The sequence below is a fragment of the Marmota monax genome, unplaced genomic scaffold, assembly GCF_021218885.2.
Source record: "Marmota monax isolate L192 unplaced genomic scaffold, Marmota_monax_Labrador192_F-V1.1 WCK01_AAM20220418_F8-fsc00373, whole genome shotgun sequence".
NCBI classification, from domain to species: Eukaryota; Metazoa; Chordata; class Mammalia; order Rodentia; family Sciuridae; genus Marmota; species Marmota monax.
The window spans coordinates 240,995-255,682 of NW_026692275.1; the positions used below are offsets into that span (position 1 = coordinate 240,995).

Sequence of the window (14,688 nt, forward strand, 5' to 3'; positions counted from 1 at the left end):
GATTATATACAAAAGCAACTCAAACTGGATGGCTTAAACATAAGAATGGGAGCCATAATGCTCCTACAAGAAAGCATAGGGGACCATCTCCTTTCCATAGGTCTTATCAATGACTTTTATATATAACATCAAATCTCAGTCTATGAAACCCAAATTAATAAATGGAATTACTTCCAACTCAAAAGTTTCTGTGCAATCAAGGAAAACAATTTTTTAAAAATTAAAAGGCAGCCTATGTTTATAGAAAAAAAAATGTTTGCACACCATATGTCTCATAATTTATCCAAAATTTATAAAGAGCTCATATAGGGTGCTGGAGACTGCTGCTAAGTGCGGATTCTATTGCTGCGCACCCCCAACGCCTTCTCAACGTGCACTCCCGATTCCTTTTGGTTCCAAGTCCAAGATGGCAAGTCTCATGGATCAGCTAATTGAGAATCTTCTTAAGGAAGAATAGGTCCCCCAGAATAAGATTACATTTGTTGGGGTTGGTGCTGTTGGCATGGCCTGTGCTATCAGTATCTTAATGAAGGACTTGGCAAATGAACTTGCTCTTATTTTCATGGAAGATAAATTGAAGGGAGAGATGATGGATCTCCAGCATGGCAGCCTTTTTCTTAGAACACCAAAAATTGTCTCTGCAAAAACTATAATGTGACTGCAAACTCCAAACTCGTTATTATCACAGCTGGGGCACATCAGCAAGAGGGAGAAAGCTGTCTTAATTTGGTCCAGTGTAATGTGAACATCTTCAAGTTCATCATTCCCAGTGTTGTAAAATACAGCCCACATTGCAAGTTGCTTATTGTTTCCAATCCAGTGGATATCTTGACCTATGTGGCTCGGAAGATAAGTGGCTTTCCCAAAAAACCATTTTACTGGAAGTGGTTGCAATCTGGATTCAGCACGGTTCCGTTACCTGATGGGGGAAAGGCTGAGAGTTCACCCATTAAGCTGTCATGGGTGGGTCCTTGGGGAGCATGGAGACCTTAGTGTACCTGTGTGGAGTGGAGTGAATGTTGCTGGTGTCTCCTTGAAGAATCTGCTCCCAGATTTGGGCACTGATGCAGATAAGGAACATTGGAAAGAGGTTCATAAGCAGGTGGTTGACAGCGCTCATGAGGTGATCAAACTAAAAGGCTATACATCCTGGACCATTGGACTGTCTGTGGCAGATTGGGCAGAAAGTATAATAAAGAATTTTAGACAGGTGCATCCAATTTCCACTATGATTTAGGGTCTCTATGGAATAAAGGATGATGTTTTTCTAAGTGTGCCTTGCATCTTGGGACAAAATGGAATTTCAGATGTTGTGAAGGTGATCTGACTCCTGAGGAAGAGGCACATTTGAAGAAGAGTGCAGATACACTTTGGGGAATCCAAAAAAAAGCTTCAGTTTTAAAGGCTTCTAATGTCATACCACTTCACTGTCTAGGACACAACAGGATTTTAGTTTGTCTCTGGCAAAGACTATATTGTGACTGCAAACTCCAAGCTCATGCATGTTGTCCTTTAGATGGCCTGGGAAAAACATCAATTTTCTAAAGTTAGAAATAGGAATGGCGCATAAAACCTTACAGATATCCTGATGCTGGGTAGTACTTAACTTGTGTAGTCCTAAAATAGTTAGTGTAAAATAGTTCCACCATCTCTGAGATTCCACTGCCAATGTTACACAACATTGTGTATGTTGTGTGATATACCTTTATCAGACATGCCTAGTCCAACTTTTTTTTTCATTCAGTCACATCCTGGGATCCAATGTTAAATCCAATATCGCATGTCTTATGTATAACTGTTCTAAAGGATTTTATTTTGTGTATTATATGTATCTTGTAGTGTACATTTCCATATAATGTAAAAGAAAGATCTACAAATGAACATTGCAACCAGCTATCCAAGTGTCACACCAACTGAAATATCAAATAAACCTTGAACAGTGAAAAAAAGAGCTCATATAACTTAATAAGAAGAAAACACAACATTCGATTCAAAAGTGAAGAAATGATCTGGGTAGACACTTCTTCAAAAATGACTTAAAAATGGCTAACAGGTCTTTGGAGAGGTACTCAACATCATCACTAATCAGAGAAATGCTAATCAAACCCACTATGAGATATCTCCTCACACCCATTAGGGTGGCTATTTTGAAAAAGACAAGAAATATCAAGTGTTGTCAAGGATGTGAACACTTTTAACACTGGGTAAGAATATAGATTAGTGCAACCATTATGAAAAATAATATGGAAGTTCCTTTAAAAATAAAAATAAAACAACTATATGATCTAGCATCCCTCTTACACTCAAAAGAAATTAAATCACTACCTTATAAAGATATCTGCAGGCTCCCACATTCATTCCAGAATTATTCATAATAACCAATTGACAGAAATAAATCTGTCAACAAATGAATGGATAAGAAACTTTGGTAAATATATACAGTGGAATATTTTTAAAACAGGAGATTCTGCTTATTACTATTAAATTAAGTAATTAAATAAATAATGCTCGGGTCTAGAGGACACTATATTAAATAAGAGAAATCAAAGACAAAAAGTATTGCATATCACACATATGTGGAATCGCCATACAGAGTACAGAGATAGAGAATAAAAGAGTGGTTACCAGTGGTAGGTGGATAGGTGGAGAAAATAAAGAGGCTAGATCAGAGGATACAAAGTAGCAATATATAAAATGAAAAAATCTAAAGATCTAATATATAATATGAGTACCATAGTTCATACATTGTATCTTAAGATTTTGTTAAATGAATACATTTAGAGCTGCTTTTGCCATGATGGGGATGGGGGAATTAGGGCAAATAATGGATATGCCAATTTGTTTCACTAAAGTATCCATTTTATAACATGTTATATCCTTAAATATAAACAATGGAGTTTATTTAAAGCAATAATGTAATTTTAAAGTTGCTCAAAGAATAGATTTAAATGTTTCTACCATAAGAATTAATAAGGTGATAAATATGATGAATATGTTAATTAGATTTATTTAATCATTCCACAACATGTACATATATTGAAACATCACATTGTACCACATAAACATATAGGATTATCATTAGTCAATTAAAAATTAAATAAAGTTAAAGGATGAAATATCTTAGGAAGAAAAAGATTTCTAAAGTACAATCCACATCAGAACTAACAATCCAGGCCTTTTCAGATAAACAAGTTCTCAAAAAACTTCCCTTAGACATGCATTTTATCAGGAAGCCATCTCTAGCAAAATGAGAGATTAAATCAAGAAAAAAGAAAGTATGACGTAGAGCAAACTGGGAAATAAACAAAGAAAGGAGGCAAAGGAAATTCCAAGAATGATGGGAAAGGAAAACAAAGAATGATAGCTATATATCAAATCAAGTTAGCAGATCTAGATAGTAATATGATTGTCACAATTATAGAAACACTATTTTTAAAAAAAATTTATATGATTATACCAAGACATTGGCAGTAAGGCAAGAGTATGAATATGCAAAATACAGAACAAGATCCTTAATCTTTTAAAATAACAGATCATATTTAAACCAGAAACATCTAGAAATAGTAGTATTGGGGTATTATTTAGAAAGGTAGAGATAAACTGCAAATGAAACAGCCTTTGGGGGGAAGAGCAGCAATGCATTAACTAGAAAACACTTTTTATTATAAACATTTTTATAATAAAAACATTGTAAACATTTTTTTTTCATTTTTATACTTGGTATATATACAAATATATGTCTATATACACATACACATGTACATATATCATTCACACACACACACAAAGTTAAGTTATAGGGAAAATTTAATAAGTCTACTATTTTCTTCCTAGAACTCAGTGGATTGTGAATCAAGTTGTGTGTATTCTCTACTTTGGAGACCATAATTTTATATAATATGATACAATGTTATTTTAATCAATCCTTTATAGAAATTTTGCAGGTAAGTAATATGCAGAGACCACTCTAGTTATCTCAAATAATTCATAAAAGACATTTCATATAGAGCCAAGTATCTGCCTAAGTCATTCCTAAGGGTTCAGGAGCCCTATATCCTTTTCCTGCACAGAAAGATTCTCGCACCACAGTGTTCAGAAAAATCACCTGGACCATATATAAAAAACACAGATTCCATGTTCTGCATAGCTCAGTGCATTTCTCTTCAGTAAAAACTATACTAGGACCTAGGAATCTGCATTTTTACTATTGCCACAAATGATTTTATGTCATTGATGACTAGATCTTAAGAAAAAAAAAAAAAACCATAAAGGTGCTCTTCTTAAATTCCATTTATTACAGTCAAGGGTTGGTAATCTTTTTCTATAAGGGGCTAAATAGTTGGTATTTTAGGCTCTACCAGCAATAAAGTCTGTATTGCACTGTTATGGTATAAAAATAGTTATAAATAATATGTAAAGAAATGAATGTAGCTATGTTCCAATAAAGATGTAGTAATTGACATAGAAATTTGACTTTCATGTAATTTTTACTAAATATTATTATTCTTTTGATTTCTTTCTACCATTTAAAATTGAAAAAACCATTCTTTTTTTATAATTTGTTTTAATTAGTTATACATAACAGCAGAATGTATTTTGACTCATTGTACACAAATGGAACACAGCTTTTCATTTCTCTGGTTGTAAAGGATGCAGAGTCACACCATATGTGCAATTATACATGTACATAAGGTAATAATATCCATCTCATTCCACCATCCTTCTCACTTTCCTCTGTCCAATCCAAAGTTCCTCCATTTTTCCCTTGCCTCCGCCTCCCATTATGAATCAACAGCTACATATCAGAGAAAACATTTGGCCTTAAATTTTTTGGGATTGGATTGGCTTATTTCGCTTAGCATGATATTCTTCAACTCCATCCATTTACCTGCAAATGCCATAATTTCACTCTTCTTTAAGGCTGAGTAATATTCCACTGTGTATATATACCACAGTTTCTTTTCCATTCATACATTGAAGGTCATTTAGGTTAGTTCCACAGTTTAACTATTGTGAAATGAACTGCTATAAACATTGATGTGGCTACGTCACTGTAGTATGCTGACTTTAAGTCCTTTAGATATAAACTGGGGAGTCGAAGAGCTGGGTCAAATGGTGGTTCCATTCCAAGTTTTCTAAGGAATCTTCCTACAAGCAACAGTAAAAACCATTCTTAATTCCAGGGTCTTGTGAAAACAGGGGTGGGCCTTATTTGCTATCAGGCAATAGTTTACTGACTCCAGATTTCGGGTACTCCGCGGCCAGTTATGGTTTGGGTATGAGGTTGTTCCCCTAAAATTCCTGTGTTAATGCAGGTGATGCAATGATTACATTGTGAGAAATGTGACCAAATCAGTGGATTAAACCATTTGGTGGACTAATAATTTGAAAGAACTACTAACTGGGTGGTAACTGCAAACATGCAAGGTTTGGCTGGAGGAAGTAGGTCACTGCCATCTGTCCTTGGGATTTTATTTCCCTGGTGCTCTGTTTCTGCTTCCTGACTGCCATGAGTTGTGTAGCTGCCGCAGCCCGGCTGGCTGGGCAAAATAACCGGGGGGTGACGAATAACTTGTGTATGTTGATACAGCAGGAGTGGAAGCCGTTTATCACAGGACAGGAGCAGTATTTATACATTCCACACAGCTTATCTAAGATACATCAGTCAACCAATAAAGAATCTCCACACTTAATGGCTCGCTGGTGTTACTTCACAAACCACTCCCTCTGGCATTTTGCCAGGCGCCATCCAGACTTGTTTACAGACTCTAACATTTCTCTGGCAAAATGCCAGGCGCCATCCTGACTTGTTTACAGACTCTAACAAGTAGCTTTCCTTCACCTCACCCTTCTTCCACGATGCTCTGCCTCACCTTGGGCCCAGAGTAATGGAATCACTCAACCATCACTGGACCTCTGAAACTGTAAGCCAACATAAACTTTCCTTCTCTGTTGTTCTTGTCAGTTATTTTGGTCACAGCAATGAAAGCTGCCTAACACAACCACTAAGTAAGCACAGACTCACAGAGCACATGGAGAGAAGGAGGCTCTAGAAACCAAAACTAAAAGAGATCTGTGACTCACCATAAATCAACCATCTAACTCTTAATACCAATGAAACTAACTGTAAAATTGGTCCTTCCTCTCTTCCCCACGTATTCTATCAGGAAGAATGATTTGTGACTTCCTTTCATCCTCTAGTCTTACCCCATTCTTTTAGAACTTTCTTTGATGATTATTTTAATCTGATTTCACTCACATAAAGATACTGATAGGAAAGGTGAAGCACAGCATGCTCTCCTCCAAATAGTTTTCTTTTAGATTAGGATTCCCGTCAAGAATCAGGCTTTCTGCAGGACTTAAAATTACCTTCTTAACTTATCCATATACATTCTGAAGTTGTAAAAGTAATTCTGAATTCGGGACATCCACTGATACACCAAAAAGTTTAAATTTGTCTGAATTGCTAACTATTGTCCGTCATACTAGACAAGACTTTTGTATCCCAATAAATCACTCATTCTTATTGTCACTTATTTGATGATATTTATGAATAATAATACAGGATATAAGGATTAATAACAGTATATAACTAAATCTGGTTTAGAGTAATGGATCCCTAACTTGAATTTGGGATCATAAATATGATCATTTTGATGTCAGTTGTTAGGGTTTCAGACTAGTCCCTTGACCAGAAAATCAGGATGATATTTTTCTTAGGTTTCAGGCTTCCATTAAAGATAGTCTGACATCTCTGAGGTTTTACCTGTCTTGAATTTTCATTTTCAAGCACTCACATTTAGATAGAAACTATTTCAATTAAATATTAGCTTGTAATTAAGGTTTTCTCATTTAATATTTAGAATAAAAATACATACACCAGGCTAATGCATATTTTTATCATCAATTTGTTGTCATTATTTTAGATTTTATAAAATAAATAATCCAATAATTACTAGACAAATAAACCAATCAGTATATCTTCTTATATTTTCAAGTTATAAATGAGGGGGCTTTGCAATAATATAGTCATTTGAGACAATTCAAAAATAAAACTCACATATTAAGTGTTCAAGTTGTATATCTTTGATTTTATCATGAAAGGCAATTAATGATTCCAAAATGCAGTACAATTTAATGGTCTGTTAGAAATTGAAAATAAAAAGGAAACATACTTCTGTGCAGGGTCTCCAGACTTAGTGAACACTAATAATCACATGGCCTTGAAAATGAATTGTCTACAATCTATTAGCAGCTCTGTCCCATTTACATCTTAGTTGCCACTTCACATTCAGACAAATAGTTTTCAAAAAGTAAATGAAACTGTGATTTGTCCAATCCTTTCATTGTTACTAATCCGATCAATTATTCAACATTGAAATTCCTTAGACATTAAAAAAATGCAAATATTAGCAGCAGCCAAGAAAGCAGATGTGTAAAAATGTAGACGAGAGAAGAAAGTTTTGGCATTTTAACTCTATACTCTGTTTAATCTCACAGGTACCTCTGTTATTTCCAAATTGGTCTGAATTCTTCCCTAAAATTACACCACACACACACACACACACACTAACCTCTCTCCTCCCATTTTCTTCTCCACATTCACCCCACTCTTGACACTCTCCAGAAAAACTAGTTGACCTCAATAATTTAACATTCATTTTCTAAAATCAGAATGCTTGCTTTACTCTCTGGTATAAATCTTCAATATCCCCTGCTCCCTTCTAGCTATAAACATGCTAGAGAGATTAAAAGAAAAATGGAAGGTGAATAGCCTTTGAAACTAGGTTTTTCACTAACCTGCTGCTTCTCTCTGTTGTTCCTTATGACGCACCTAATGAACTTTTAAAGAGTCTGTCCATTCTAAAGCTGATTGCTACACATCCCTTCAAGGCAATTTGTTCATCATTCCTATATAATTTGTCCTCAAGGACTGCTGTTAAAATTAAAAATGGATAAAATGTTTCAAGTGCAGACAGAAGCCATAGGATATGCCCTCATGGATTGTCCTTGTCTCTACCACAAGGAACAAAGACCAAGCCATACAGCTCAGTGCATATTAAAATATGATCATTTTCCACCAAAGGACTTACACTAATACATCTGGAAAACTTCCACATGCATAGCAAAACCTGAAATAATCTTAAACAGAACAAATGCAACATTTTAAGTTGATTTTTTGAACCATAAGATCAGATAGATACAGTGAGAGCAATGTTAGCAGCCCCAACTATAATAAACGACCCAAAGTACACTGTTGGAAGCATGGAAATGCCTTTCTTAGCATCTTCTTTGACTAAAAGGAGGTTTAATGTAAGTACACAATGCAACACTAAAATAAAAGCTGCAGGTTCAAATGACAACAGAAGACAGGTAGTATAAATGATGTGGTAGGCTGGGGAGAAGTGGGAATAAGAATGTTGTCTAAATGGGGATGGCAACACTGATTTCCATCTGAGTGTTGTGAGAGAGACTAAATCTTTTAATTATTTTTAAATAAGGTAGAAATCTTGATTTTTAAGTAAGATTCCCCAATGTGAAATTCTAGTAGCTATTTTTAAAAAATTAAACTAGGTGCAAGTCATGAAAAAAACATCAAGTCTATGAGCTCCTAGTCTGTCATATATACTCTAGAGAAATTATCATAGTCCCTCCTACTCTATCATCATAGGGCAACTCTTTAGTAATCCTGGTTTTTGGTTTTTGTTTGTTTGTTTGTTTTGGGGGGAAGGTATCAGATGGAGCAACTCCTTGGATGAGTATGTGACAAAACTGAGAAAAGAAGTACCACAAAATTATGCTTCATTACTACCTTTCCTAGGGCTAAACATTGGGTTCTTTGGTCAGAGAAACATGGGATCATGTTAGACGTGAACTAGGGTAATGCTAACTCTCTTCTATCAATGACTACCTTAGTATGTGAGAGCTAAAAGTGAAGTGGGCTGAGAATGCAGAGAGCCTCTATAGAAAGTGTCAGGCCTTCTGCAGACAGGTGACTTAGCAAACTAGCAAACATCTGTATAGAAGGTTAAGGTGATAAAAACAGAGCTGGAGGACTAGGTTCTACCATATCATACAGCTGTAACCCTAAGGCTGGGATCCCAGCTCCTTGTCATGCCAGCAGGAAGAGGGAGCATGAAGAACCAGAGAGCTTCTTTACCTGGCTTACTGACCATTCTGCTGCAGGTGCAGATGAGTTAGGAGAGGTCATCAAAGATGATATTTGGCCAAATCTATTGCAGTACTACTTGGTTTCTGTTATGGATGATGGAGAAGTGAAAGTAGAAGAAGAAGAAAATGATAATGAAGAAGAAGAAGGATTGGAAGATATTGATGAAGAGGAGGATGAAGGTGAAGAAGATGAAGATTATGAAGGGAAGAAAGGAGAGGAGGATGAAGGAGAAGATGATTAATTGAACACTAATGGATTGCAATCTTTTTTTTCTTTTTTGATTTTTAATTCAATCCCTGGGAGCAAGTTGCATTCCATCCCTCTCCCTGCCTTGTGCTTAGTTGCTCTGTTCTTGAGATCTCTTTTCTCAAACCAGGGTGCTCAAATACCTTGAGCAAAGTACAAAGGGAAAAGAATCTCTACACCCTAATATTCTAAATTCATTTTTATTTCTTCCTGTCTCAAAACAAAACAAAAAAAAAACAAAAATCTGTATGGAATCAGCACCACCATGCTCTGTGGGAAAAAGGGAAACCCTTCTGCTTCCTCACTCTGCTGGGAGTGGAGGGTGCTGGGCCCCTGTGTAGGAGTGCACAGAATTCTAGATTTTTTTCTCCTTTCTCTGTATATTGGGCTCAGAGATTACACTGTGTCTCTATGTGAATACGGATAGTTAGCATTAACCAACATGTATCTGCCTACTTTTTTCTTGTTTAAAAAAAGAAAAAAAAAGTTTTAAAAAATGGGGTTATAGAAGGTCACCAAAGGATGGGTTTGAGATGTTTGGGTGGGTTAAGTGGGCATTTTGACAACATGGCTTCTCCTTCAGCATGTTTAATTGTGATGTTTAATGGACATCCTTGCAGTTTAAGATGACACTTTTAAAATAAAATTCTCTCCTAATGATTATATGAGCTCTGCCACTCGACAGGGGAATCAGTAGGATCTTATTTGAAATTGACATTCTCTATTGTAATCTTGTTTATTTATTTTTAAATTTTCTTTTTTTGTTTTTACTGGAAAGAAAAAATGATGCTCAGTTTTAAATGATAAAACTGTACAAGTTGCTTTGTTACAATAAAACTAAACGTGTACACAAAGGACTTGATGCTTTTCTCTCAGAATAAATATATTTTTAATATGACATTCCAAGTTTGACTTATATAATAACACCATTGTCAAACTTTGTCACCCTAACTTTATATAGGATATATAGTATATATTTGGATATGCACTTTGCATGATGACCTCAGGGCAACGTGGATTGGGTGAAGATATTTGAATCAATGTCTTAATTTCTCCATAGCTGGGAAACGTGGATACAATTTGCTATTGGTTTCTGAAAACATAAATGTCATTTGGGATACTAGAACTCAAAAGTGAGTTCTGAGTGATACCCTTGATTTTTTGTCTCAAATTGGCAGTTTTTAAAGTGGGCTTTCATTTACCTGGATATAGTAGTGCTTGCTGCCACCATCAAACAGACCTGATGCTCTAATGACATGGGACAGTTGCTGGCATATCTTCATTGGCTCTATAAAGTGTGGCCAAGAAAATGGGCTCTCAGAGTAAGAAGTCCGGATTGGTGGTCAGGAAGACATTTTGGTCTCTTTAAGTCCCAGGTATCTGGCATACAATTCTCCAGCACCAACGTGTGGATCTTGGTAGGATGATGTCCTGCTCTGTCTGCTCAATGCTGCTGTCCAGAGGGCAGCACTTTGAAAAGCTACCTAATGCATAAGCTTTTTAATGCTGTAAAATATAGCTGAAATTAAATGATACTTTTTCAGAGGTGAATTAGTGGATAGCCTGGTCAAATTCAAAGCTTTTTGTTGTGTAAAACTTTATATATGGAACTATTCCATCAAGAGGCAAAGCCTAATTAAAACCTGTCTAGATGGATAATAAGTAATTTGTGCACAGGTCTCTGTTTAGTAAATACATCACTGTATACCTGTCAGAAAACTTGCTCCAATAAAGGAACATGAAGATTTTTTTAAAATAATAATATGGAAGAAATGTAATGTGGGTTCTGGATAAAGTTTCTGAAAGTATAAACCCCTGATCTGATTACACTGCTGCTTGGGATGTAAAAGCAAGTGTATTTGCTTAAAAAAAACACTTTAATAATTTTATGATAAAATTTCTACCATGAATATTTCATAAAGGAATCTGATTCAGGTAGAGACTGGATATTCTTGAGACTGTTGGCAATAGATAAAGCATTTTACATGGCTATAACCCTTCCTCTTATGAACTACCTCTATGCCTCTCTTCTCTCCTGCTACCTCCTGTTTGTGAGGGTCCTATAGACCAGTGAACATTCACAAGAGCTCCAGATATCTCTGGAGGAAATTCCCACATCTAGATACAGACCAAAGAATGTTAGGATCCACAGCAGCATGTCACAATCCAGAGCAACCTCTCTGCACCAGGAGGATCACACCAGTCACCTTCTAAGGCTGTATTGCATTTCCTTTGTGTAGCATAACTGAGAATGTGACTGTCAACTGGCCTTCAGGGAGGGCTCTTCTACTGCTGGTCCTGAGAGTTTCTTTCTTAAATAGTTCTCCTGGGCTGGGTTGACAACTTGCTCTCTAAGGCAATGACAAACCATTAGCTGGTCCATCTTCAGCACTCAGCAGGAGACAGTTATAATATAAAGTCAAGGGAGAGTAATCCAGAGCAAACAGTGAGATTTTAAGTGTAAAGCCCTTAAGTAATAACTTTGGCCTTTTTCCTCAAAAGGCAACATACACAGTCTAAAATTCAGTATATTGCAGGGACCAATATTTCTTTTTGCTCTTGCTGTTTTTTGAGTGAGTCAGACAGTTTGAGAGCACATTTTTTGGTATTATAGTATAGATTTTGTCATTCATTTCCTTCTTCAAAGGAGCGGGAAGGTCCACCATTGACATTGTGTTTGAAATGCTGTCTTGGAATTGGTTGCAGAATTTCTATTGAAATCTTAAAAGCTGATAATCAGAAGCCTGGCTCATAACAAAATCAGACTGTCACTCTAAGAATTGAGAAGAGAATTTTGAGAATTATTTTTTCTAATATAGGAATAAACTATATAAAATAAAAATAAAATATAAAATAAATTTTATAATAAATAAAAGTTGAAATAGGAGAAATTCTTCTGATGTAAAACCTATGGCTTATAAAACACTGTAATTGTGCATGGCTGATTGGTGAGATCACAGCAATGCATAATAAGAATTTTTATTTGTGAAAATAGAAAACTCAGATTTCAAATTAGATCACTTAAGTACATACTTTATAGAAAAAAAGAGATTAGAGATCTATGAGCCATCTTTTACCTTACTTCCATTGCATACTTTATGAAGCTCTAAGATAAAAAGTTAAAACAGTTCTATCAGATGCATAATGTCCATTAATGAATAATTATTTTAGGATGTTTTTCACATATCACTCAATTTTCTTTTCCATATTACAAGAATATACGGGAGACCTATATTTATGCTATAATATAATTTCAGAAATGTTTTTCTATATTTCTTCATAGATTTTTGGTTATGCCTGCTTATTCATAAATACCTAAATAATTGAAGAAAAGAGATCTCAACATTAGCCTTGAAACATGTCACTTCCTTTGTTGCATGTGCGCTGGGGTGCACGTGTGTTTACGTATACTGCTGTACTTATAACCAGAAAGCATTTTTTTTAAGCTTTACCTTTTGGGGAAACTCTATATTCACATCAAGTAATGCTGCTACAATGCCAGACAACAAGCACTCAACCTCCTTCTGGTTCTATTTTTTAAAAGATTGTTTTGACAGCTCTAATTATGGCAAACAGAAATGCCAGTCAGGTAGCTGAACTTGTGTTTCAAAGACTAACCCTCAGGACTGGATTTATTAAATATTAAATATGAGCATTAAGAATATCATACATTTTACATAGAATATTTTGGTTCCAACATGACTTCCTCACTGGAATCATTGGTCAATCCAGTCCCTTGCTACTATCTTACCTGAATTATGCACAAGGCATGACATTTTCCTGCAGAAATCAGCAAGTGAACTGGAACAACCTCTCTGCAGTAAGGCCCTGTCAACATATATTATGCTTCTTTTTCTGAATTATACTCTGATGATAATAAAGTGAAGTAGGTTAAGAAAGGAAAATTAATTTTCTTTATAAAAAACATCCAATGAAGCTTTGATTCACTTCTGGCAGAGATTCACCAGATGTTGAGAGCAACATCCTGTGCTTAAAAGAAAATATCAAATTCTGTTCCCCACTCAAAAAGGAAGTGCTTGTGACATGATTTCTAAAGTGATAAATTAAGGAATTAATGACTAGATCACAAAGAGTGAGATGAGAATTGTAATAAAACAAGTACATAAAATATTATTGTTGTTCTATTCTACCTTATAAAGACCTGAATAGGATTAAAATATTTACTAGATTACTGATGCCTACTACTCTGATTAAAAGTTAAAGGAAAGTAACAGATCATGTGCCTAGGATTAACATCCATTTATTTCTACTAGACTAATAAATATATAAAGAATATTAATTGTGTGATCAGTTGTACAAGTTGGCTTTTTTCTTTTAAGAATAGAATTTATTTTAGGGACAGCATCTATGTAAAAATATCTTTGCATCATCAATTTTTCCTATCTAAAACCCCAAATACATAGATGAATTGTAAACATAACTATTCTGATGACCCTAAAACAGTGTGCTTGTCTTTCTGAAATGCAATTTGAGTTGCAAAGATATTAATCGTATTCAATGTCATTTTAATGTTAAATATAAATTATTGGAAAGTAGATATATTTTATCTTAACTCACAAATAATTATAATACACAATTAGAAAGAACAATACATTCTCCAACCATTCTATATAAATCTGAGTTCTACTGTTCTTTTAGAGTTGTTAATAAATCTTTAAGAGTAAAAACTCAAGGAATTTTTCTTTTGCAAGATTTGTTTTGATGGTTCCCAAGAGATGAACTAGAGAAAAATTCATCTTATGAGATGTGCAAAGGGAGCCAATTTGTTTTATTATGCAGGCAGGTTAGTCTCTTCTGTATCTTTATCTAAGGTGCAAAAAAAGGACTTCTATCCAGCAGAATGAAATTCTTTCATATAATTATCTTTGCAGCAATAAACATGGACTTGCTTTTTCTTTCAAACGTATACTAAAATAAGTTTCCCTATGCTATACTGAGGTATATTAAGGACAGTTTCTCATGTAGGAAGTGCAGAGTGATAGTTAACAGGAAGAGCTCAGTAATAATAAAAACTCAAGTTCAAAGTTTGTTATGCCACAGTTTGCTGTTATTTGCCATTTTATTTAGAAAAAAATTTTGAAAGCCTCAGCTTCCTTATTTGTGACATATATAATATATATATATAATTTATTATATTTATATATATATAATTTATTTTATACATACATAAATTATACATATAAATTATATTAGAACATACTTTACAGGGTTTATTATGAAGTCAAATATTTTATTTTCATAATTTTTAG

At 34.7% G+C, this 14,688-nt stretch overlaps 1 pseudogene; it reads left to right on the top strand.

The window, feature by feature from the left end:
• The first annotated feature begins 391 nt into the window (after positions 1 to 391).
• Positions 392 to 1,401, top strand: LOC124089912 (L-lactate dehydrogenase A chain-like; annotated as a pseudogene).
• Positions 1,402 to 14,688: the final 13,287 nt, after the last annotated feature.